Here is a 10,186-nt window from a genome sequence, read left to right as displayed (position 1 = left end):
CTGAACCAGGGCAAGCGGTGGAGGGAGAGTGAGAGGTAAGCCTGTCTGGACTTTTTTAAAAAGAGATGTGTGAGAAGAGAGGGGTTGAAGTTGGTACCTAGATTCAGGCTTGGGTGGTTGGGAGGGTGGTGGGGCCACCCCTCAGACGGGCAGCCCAAGAGCAGCGTGGAGTCAGGGTATGTGAGGGGGCGGTGCCTAAGAGATGTGCAGGGGGAGCGGTCTGGTTGAGAGCTGGGAACGCCGTCTGTGCTGGGGAATGAATTGTGGAATGAGAGAGAGGCGTGGGTCTTGACCATCTCCCAGAGATTCTCCTTCTTACAACCTCCCCCATCCCAGAGGAATGTTTCGGAATTGGGGGTAGGGACTGGAGTGCACCTGCAGAAAAAGCCAAGGGCAGAGTTAGGAACCCGGGACCCACAGGGTCCTTGTGGTCGTGGAATCCTTGCTTAAATGTAGCAGAGGGCCTCAGAAATCATCTTACAGATGGAGAAACTGAGAGTCAGATGAGTAAAATGACCTGGCAAAATGACCCCCCTACATTGCTCATGTTCTGGGTTGGGCAGGTGAGTATACATTTGTTTTAGATTTATGCACAATCTGCCTATTTCCATGGAACCTGTAACCCACTCCCCATCACCACCATGTGTGTGACAGACAGACAGCCCAGAGTCAAAGGGGAGTTGTTTGGGGGTTGGGGGAGGAGACCGGGATGCCCTCTGACACTTATCCTTCCCACCTACTGAATGCTCCCTGCCCCTCCCTAGAGAGCACCACCCTGCAGTCCACTCGAGGACGCTAGCTCCTCCTAGCGGCCAGAAGGAGCATTACTCTTGCTCCCAGGTCAGCTATGAGTCCGAGTCCCTGGAGCACGGTACCTCTGACCAGTATCCCAGACAAATACTCCACCTGTAGGAGACACATGCTCTCACCATAGCTGAAGCCTGACCCCAAGACGCCCTCTTCTCCAGGCCACACTCCTGGGCCATGACTGATGTGTTTCCATGGCTTATGATGAGGTGGGATCCACATCCCACCCCGTTATATCCAAATGCTCGTTGTCCTGCGGCGCTGGTGGCACAGTGGTGAGCATAGCTGCCTTCCAAATGCTCGTTGTCAAGCTGAGAGCTCCTTGAGGGTCAGAACCATGCTAACTTCACCTTTGTTTCCCCAGGGTCTAGTACAGCGCCTGGCGTGTAGGTACTGGGTTCTCAACAAATGTCTGCTGGAACCAGCAGCCCATGACCACGCAGCCATCCTGAGAGCTTAATGGTCCCCTCCCCCGCCCCCACGCTCACAGGACAGGGAGTCTACCCTCCTTGAACCTCTCGTTTTCAGCTCATCAAGAAGACTGTGTGGCTGGTGCCAGGTGCTTTCAGGCTTCTGCTGGGATGGAGGAGCACCTCCCAGAACCAGATTTCTATTGGGGTCTCTACCTAGCCCCCCCATGCCTCCTGCTTCCAGCCTCCTCACCATTCCTTCTCTGCCCCTCCGCCCCTTCTTGGAGGGCAGAGGTGAGTCAGAGCCCTCCTCGGAGCTTCCTCAGCACATCCCGGACACCATCTGTTTCTTCTTCCACGTGGTCTTTTAGAAGCTGAAGGTTTTTGCTTATTCATCAATCCTGGGGCCAGGGAGGTGGTGCGATTTTCATGCCTTTTCCTCCTTTCCCTTTCTTTTCCGCGTGAAGCGTTAGTTGTGTGTGACATCCAATTAGGGTGAAATATTTCCCTCACTCCTGGCTGGGATTGCAGTTCTGAGGAAGCAAGAGGAAGGCATCCTGCCTGGGGACAGGGCGGGGCCGGTGTCATTATAACAGCAACCCAAGCTTGCGTGAGCCTGGAGGGGCTTTTGTGTGCTACTCTGAGCGTGAGAGGTGTGTTCCCACATCCCCACTGAGCAGCGAAGAAAACTGAAATAAATACGTTGCTCAAGGTCACAGAATTGGCAAGAATGACAAAGTAATGCTCCTTCTGGCCTCCTGATTCTCAGGTTTGGGTTTTTCCCCTACAACAGAGGTGCCCCCTTTTACACGATGTGTGACATTTCAGAGACAGGTTTGGCTAGGACTCGGGCTTGGTGACCTTGAGAGAATGGATTCACGGGACTGACTCAGACACGATATTTATTCTCCCGCCTTTCCTTCCAACAAATTCTGCCCTCTATGTGTCACGCATTCGACCCTGAAGTCCAGGAGACCCTAGAAGGCAAGAACCAGGCCTTTGTCGCTTCTCTCTGAGCATTTCACCAGCACCGGGCTGGGCACAGAGCAACTGGGCAGTAGCTGTGTTGAAGGAAGGGAGCCAACACATGAATGACTGGTCTACCTAGGCCACTGCCGAGGTGGTCCCCTGTGGACTTAACCATAGGCTTGAGGCCCTAAGATGCTCAGGACAGTGTCTCCCCCACTCCACGTGTGTTGGGCGGCAGGCTGAGGGGAGACAGCTTTTGTCGAATAGTCTTGTGTATGCCTTCTCCTTTGTACCCTCCTTCTTGCTTCACCCGTTTATTTTTATTTTTGTCTAAAATATACATGTACGTAGTTAAAGAACTCGAAGAGTTCCAGAAGGCCTTTAAAGACAAACAGAAGTCCCTGCCCCTTCTCTCCTCACTCCAATTCCTGGCCCCAGAGACCAACACTTTTAATTCTTCTATTTATTTTAGCATCTCCCATCAGGTTTCGACTAGTAAATCATATGCTTATACGACTATTCACTGAATAGCTGTAAATATTATTTATTTTCTTCCTGTTATGGAAGATGGAGATTTAGCTCAGACACAAACACATCATCTCTCTCTTCCCTCATCTCCCCAATAGAGCTGCGAACATATTTATGAGATCATTAAGTGCTTATATTATTATGCCTATGGAAACCATTGTTCCCAGCTGAGCCACGTTGTACACCATGACACTATTTCCTATCTTGAATAACATCATTTCCCCTGGAATTAAACTTGTCTCTCTCTTTTTAAAATTTTGCTTAGTTTTCTATCTACTTATTGATAGAAGCTCCCTGGACCATCATTCTAGAGATCCCTTTTGCCTCTCACAGTCGGACTTTCTATTTCCTGAATACTATGTCTTCTCTTTAAAAATTTTTCCCTCTTTTTTTTTTTTTTTTTTCTGCAGCTTATCCTTAAGTAGCTTCCTGAGAAATGGTCCATGGGAGGTAAAGTTTTTGAGACGTTCTGAAAATGTCTTTATTCTAGCATCTCACTTGATCAATTGGCTGGGTACAGAATCCTAGGTAGCAAACCAGTTTCTCCTAGAATTTGAAAGTATAGCTCATTGTATTCTAAGTGGCAGTTGGGGCTGGTGAGATGTCCATGCCATCTGATCCCAGTTCTTTTCTCTCTAGAGCAGTGGTTGGCAAACTCATTAGTCAACAGAGCCAAATATCAACAGTACAACGATTGAAATTTCTTTGGAGAGCCAAATTTTTTAAACTTAAACTTCTTCTAATGCCACTTCTTCAAAATAGACTCGCCCAGGCCGTGGTATTTTGTGGAAGAGCCACACTCAAGGGGCCAAAGAGCCGCATGGGGCTCGCGAGCCGCAGTTTGCCGACCACGGGTCTAGAGCATTTAGGATCTTCTTTTTGCCCTCGTTGTTCTGAAGGTTCATGATGATGGTTCTTAGTGTCAGTCTTGTTCATTCATTATGTTCTGCTTGGGGTCATCTTTTCATTTGAAAGCCAGGTCCTTCAGTTCATTGCTATCTATTTTATCATATCTTCCTCTTCTGTTCTTATTTTCTGCAACTCCTATTCACAGGCTGTCAGAACTGAATTGAGGCCCTAACCGGTTTGGCTAAGTGGATAGAGCGTCGGCCTGCGGACTGAAAGGTCCCAGGTTCGATTCCGGTCAAGGGCATGTACCTTGGTTCGGGCACATCCCCAGTAGGAGGTGTGCAGGAGGCAGCTGATCGATGTTTCTCTCTCATCTCATCGATGTTTCTAACTCTCTATCCCTCTCCCTTCCTCTCTGTAAAAAAGTAATAAAATATATTTTTTTTAAAAAAGAACTGAATTGATTCTCTAATCTTTCCTCTCCTATTATCCCCATCTCTTTATCCTTTTGTTTTATTTTCTAGGAGCAATTTTATCTCCCAGTCCTTCTGTTGAATTTTAATTTAAAGTTTATATCGCAATTTTAATCTCCAAGAGCTTTTTTATGTTTTCAATAATTCATTCAACAAATATTTATGCAGAATCTACTGTGTGCCACACACTGTTCTAGGTCCGTGGTCGGCAAACTGCGGCTCGCGAGCCACATGCGGCTCTTTGACCCCTTGAGTGTGGCTCTTCCACAAAATACCACGGCCTGGGCGAGTCTCTTTTGAAGAAGTGGCGTTAGAAGAAGTTTACGTTTAAAAAATTTGGCTCTCAAAAGAAATTTCCATCGTTGTACTGTTGATATTTGGCTCTGTTGACTGATGAGTTTGCCAACCACTGTTCTAGGTGATAGGGATGTAGCAGTGAATAAAGACAAAAACCTCTGCTCTTAGGAGCTATTCTTCTACTTTGTTTTTTTTTAAAAAAAAAAACAAACACGTTATTTAGGTATAGTTTACATGCAGTAAAATGAACCTACTTAGGTGTGTATTTAGATAAAACTTAATAAATCATTACACCCATGTAACCACCACAATAACCAAGATCGAGAAAATTCTCACCCCCGCAAAAAAAATTCTTTTTCAGCCCCTTTGCCATCAATCACCGCCGTATCCTGGTCCCAACCACCCACCAATCTGCCTTTTGACACTATGGGTTAAATTTGTTTTTTCTTGGGTTTCACTTAAATAAAATCATCCTATCTAATAAAGAAGGAATATGCTAATTGACTGCCCCGCCCTCAAAGATGGCAGCGCCCACAGCCAATAAGGAGGGAATATGCTAATTGACTGCCCCGCCCTCAAAGATGGCGGCACCCACAGCCAATAAGGAGGGAATATGCTATTGACTGCCCGGCCCTCAAAGATGGCGGCACCCACAGCCACAAGATGGCGGTGTCCAGTCCCCTCAGCCCCTCCAGGGTGGCAGGCGCATGGCAAGGCTGGGCCCACCCCCAGGAGGGCCCGGCTGCTCCCGCACGCCTGCCTCCGGAGTCCCCCAGTCCCCTCAGCCCCCGAGCCACCCAGGGCTGCCCGAGGCTCAGGTAACCAGGGCTGGCAGAGGCTTGTGCTGCCAGCAGTGACAGCAGCAGAGGTGTGATGGGGGTGTCGCCTTCCCCTGATTGCCGGGTCGCCTCCCGCCCCTGAGGGCTCCCGGACTGTGAGAGGGGGCAGGCTGGGCTGAGGGTCCCCCGCTCCAGTGTATGAATTTTCATGCACCGGGCCTCTAGTATAATCATATAACCACATAATTTTTCCTCTTTGTGTCTGGCTTCTTTCATTCAGAATAATGGTTTTGAGATTCCTTCATAGTGTGACTTGTGTCAGCAATTTCTTCTCATTGCTGAATAGTATTCCATTGCATACCACAGACTTCTGTCCCTTGTCTGATTGTCCATATGTGAGAGTGAGGTGCTGCAGACCGCTGGTTAGCCCCCAAACCCTTTATTTCTGCCTACTTGGCTGCCCAGCTAAAGAATACATTCCCCAGCCTCTTCTGTGATTAGATGAGGTCATGTAACCACGTTTTAACCAATAAAATAGAGTGGAATTTATGTGCTGCTTCTGCCTTGTTTGCTTAAAACAAAATTGCTGCCCTGGGTTTCCTCCGTTTTCCCTTCCTGCAAGCTGGAACCCAGATGGCCCATGGTTAGATGAAGACAATCTTTTAAGGGACGGCAAGCCAATGAAATGGAAGGAAAGTGGTCTATAAATGACCTGTGGAATAAAGAGAAGTTAATTTCTATCTTCATTTCTTTCTGTATTTTGGGATCTTGGTACAGCAACTTAATTTTGCTCTAACTGGTATCCCAAGCAACACAAGCACTGAAAAGCTGGCCGGAAGCTTTGTGTGCTTGAGTGCATGAGTTCTGGTCCTGTGGTGGGTTTGACTCTAAGGTAATGGGTCTCCACAAGTGGCCCAGGTAACCCTGGGGGTCCTTGAGACCCTTCTAGGGGGTGCTAAAAGTCAACATTATTTTGATGGGCCCAGCTAGCGTGGCTCAGTGGTTGAGCATTGACCTATGAACCAGGAGGTCACAGTTTGAGTCCTGGTTAGGGCACTTGCCCAGATTATGGGCTCGATCCCCAGTGTGGGGCATGCAGGAGGCAGCCAATCAATGATTCTCTGATGTTTCTGTCTCCCTCTCTCTCCCCTTTCATCTATGAAACCAATAAACATATACTTTAAGAAATCATTTTGATGGTACTACTAAATCATTACTTTCGTTTTTCACTCTCGTTCTCTCCTGAGTGTGCAGTAGGGTTTTCCACAGGCTACATGACCTGTGGCAGCACACAGGATGAACGAAGAACCCGAGATTGGCAGAAGTATAAAACATGCCACTCTTCTCACTAAATATTTATGTTGAGGAAACCATAGTTATTTTTCATAAAACCGTATTAACACATAATGAGTTTATTACTGTTATTTTTAAATGAGTAAGTAGATATTTTGAATTTCTCACTTTAATTGTGAATATACTTTATATATTCCATGTTTTAAAAGCTCTTTGGGGTTAATTAATAGCTTTTAAGAATATATAGGAGTCCTAAGGTCAAAAAATATAAGAAACATTGCACAAGAGTGACCTTCCTGGGCTCTTTCATTGGGGATTTCCAACGACCAGGATCTGTAGGTTTTTCTGTGGGGTTGGTTGTTTTCCCCACGGAGGAATTATCCACTCTTGTGCTTATAAACTTTCAGGGGCTTCTCACTACGCTTAAAACTTTTTAGCACGGCCTGCAACATCCGGCATTTGCTAATTTCACTATTGCAATCCTCTGTAACTCTCTCATCCATCCATTGTGCTTTGGCCACATTCATCTTCATTCAGTTCCTTCAATGGACCAAGTTCTGGCCTGCCTCAAGGTCTTTGCATTGTAGGGAAATGGCTCCACCTGGCAACCCTACACATCTCCACATAGCCCACTTAGGCAAGGCTGGAACCCCAGCTGGATCTCCTAGTAAGTCTTGGCAGAACACAAGAGGACCTCGTGAGGAGCCGCTGCACGGCCATTTCCTCTTCACTTCGCCGTGTACCAGGAAAGTGGCTGCGAGATGTTTCTCAAGCCTTCGGGTTCTCAAAGGGTCTGAGGCTGTCTAAGGAAAAGCCTCTGTCCTCACCCCACTAAGGACATAGTTGCAAACTGTAATACTGCTTACCTGCCAGGGACCTTGGCTTCTCTGCAACAGGAAGTGCTAACATCTGTGCAGCTCTCATCTCGCCCATCTGTTTCCATGTCGCCCCACACCTGGGCCAATAGGAGCTGGCACCTTTGACTACTCTTCCCTCTTCGGTGTCTATGTGATAAACTGTCTGAATCTAAAAGGGGATCCTTGTCTCTTTACCGGCCAGATCTATCAGTTGTGCCTTAGCTGTGTTGACATGTATGTGCTGTTTCCTCTTGCATGCTCTCCTCCCACCCCACCCAACCTTTTCCATGTCTCACTTCTTTAGATCTTACCTTAAACGTCTCTCCTCATAGAGGCCTCACTGACCAGCTGGTCCAAAATAGACCCCTGGTGGCAGACACCGTTGGTTGCAATTCCAGCATCCATTCTTTCCATCCTGTTCCTTGCTAACAAAACACCATTTTGATTTGTGGTTTAGGAGAAGCCAGGTCCCTCCCCAATCCCAAAGGTTGACTCTTGATTTGTTCAGTTCCAACAAGGCTATGTCATTCTTTTGCCAATGGTCAGAAATGGGCAGATGATGACACTCTGCTCAACAACGCATAAGGGGATGTCTGGTGGATGTTTCTGGGAAACTTTACCTAGCTCTGATAAGGGGACCCAAAATGTAACATGCCCTTTTCCTGTCTTCTGGCCTTTGGTTACTGTGGTATGAGAACATTAAGGCTGGACCTTCTGCAGTCATCTTGTGACCTTTAGGGGACAATTGTGAGGACAAAAGTCAATACCTGAAGATGGCAGAGTTAAAGATGGAAAGACTCTGCAGCATGGATGGCCTTGCTGAGCCACTAAATTAACCAAAACCCCAAAACTGCCCTACCCTGTGATTTATTATTTGATATAATTCCTTATTACTTAAGCCATTTGAGTCTGTTACTTGCCGCCAAAACCATCCTTACTGTCCCGTGAGAGTGGTTCAGTGGTTGAGCATTGACCCATGAACCAGGAGGTCATGGTTCCATTCCTGGTCAGAGCACATGCTTGGGTTGTGAGCTTGATCTCCAGTAGGGGGCGTGCAGGAGGCAGCCAATTGATGATGTTTCTACCTCTCTATCCCTCTCCCTTCCTCTCTCTGAAATCAATAAAAAAAAAAAATATTTAAAAAACAAACAAAAAAGCCCCTTATGACTCACACATATACCCAATAATCTAAAAAGTAATATCTGAGACATGATAAGGCTCCAATATATGTGTGTTAAATAAAGGAAGAAAAAGAGATGTCCTTCTATAATTGTTTGCTTTAGTTCCCACCCCACCCATGTTGGCATTGAGGTAGGAATAGAATCAACCTTTGTTTGCATATTACTTACAGATTACCCATTCCCACAGCTTGGGAAAGTACAGGCTACAGTATCACCTATCTGCCACTTATCAGCTGTGTGACTGTAAGCAATTTACTTGACTTCTCTGAATCTTCATTTCTTCATTTCCAAAATGGTGATATGAAAATAAGGTTAAGTAAGATTATGTATTTATGAAGCAACTGGCCCACAGTGTTCAAGATATATTTGTTCTCATACTTAATCTTCATACCTGTGACTGGGGAAATGGGCTGAAGGAGAAAATGCTCTATGTAGCAATGGACTGGACTCATTCCTAAAGCTGATGCAACAATACTGCTCTACCCCTAATCTTTGCCTCATGACAATTCAATTACCCCCAAATACCCTCATCATTATTCTTATTCATCTTCCCCATCTCTCAACCTACAACTAGCATAGGTCCACACAATGTCCTCATGTCACATGAGCTTTCTCATTGTCATTGCTTCCCAGGACACAATGTGAGGAAAGTTTAACGAATATAAGGCTTAAACCTAGAAGACCTGTGTTCCAGTCCAGTCTAGCTCTAACTAGATGAGTGACCATGAATAAGCCATTTAGCCTCTGAACCTCAACACCCTTAACTGTAAAATAGGGACAATGGATTGTAATGATGCTCAAGCAGGACACTCTAGATACACATAATTGGAAATGATAAAACATTATACAAAAATTAGTTTTTCAGCATTCCTGCTAGTGAGATTAGAATAGAAGCAAACAATACTAAGGCCATTCTTGTGGGATTCCAGAGCAGCCTGTATTTTCTGGCCTAACCAACTAATTTCACTCCCTTCATTATTCATTCATTCTACAAATACTTGTTGAGTGTCCACTGTGTGTCAAGCAGTATTCTATGTTCTGAGAATAGAATTAAACTTTCAGCTATTATAGTTTGCATTCTAGTAGTGAGAGGAAAAAATGTGGTTGGTTAGGGCAAACCCATATCACCTGAAGCATGTTGCTTTGATATCTCTGATTATTTGATTGTGCCAAATGGGGACAAAGAAGGGGACAGAGAGAAGAGGAGAGAAATACAGGAAAAAGAAGTTGAAAGAATCTAATCCTACTAGGATCCAGAAATGGACCAGGTTTCATAAAAATTTAGTGTCCATACACTACTTAGTTAGTATCCCAGCTAAGAATGCTAAACCTGAATCTAATCATGAGGAACCATCAGACAAACCCCAAATGAACAACATCCTTCTTCTTCTTCTTTTTAATGTAATAAAAGACAGGAAGACTGAGGAAATTTTTTTGCATTAAAGGAGACTAAAGAGACATGAGAAATGAATGCAGTACCTAATTTTAGATTGTATCCTGTGTGTGTGGGAGGGTTACTATAATGTTCATATGGGTCAATGGACAAAAATAGAATGCAGAAGGTAGATGAGAGAGAGAGAGAGAGAGAGAGAGAGAGAGAGAGAGAGAGAGAGAGAGGAGGGTGGGAAGTAGAGAGGAAGGAGCAAATGATAAAGCAAATGGAGCAGATTTTTAGCAATTGATGATTTTGGGTAGAGGATACATGAGTTCTTTGTACTATTCTTGCAACTTTTCCAAATAAGT

The sequence above is a fragment of the Plecotus auritus genome (assembly GCF_963455305.1).
Source record: "Plecotus auritus genome assembly, chromosome: 7".
Taxonomy (NCBI): domain Eukaryota; kingdom Metazoa; phylum Chordata; class Mammalia; order Chiroptera; family Vespertilionidae; genus Plecotus; species Plecotus auritus.
The sequence above is the reverse complement of the archived record's forward strand: the minus strand, read 5'-3'. Positions refer to the sequence as shown.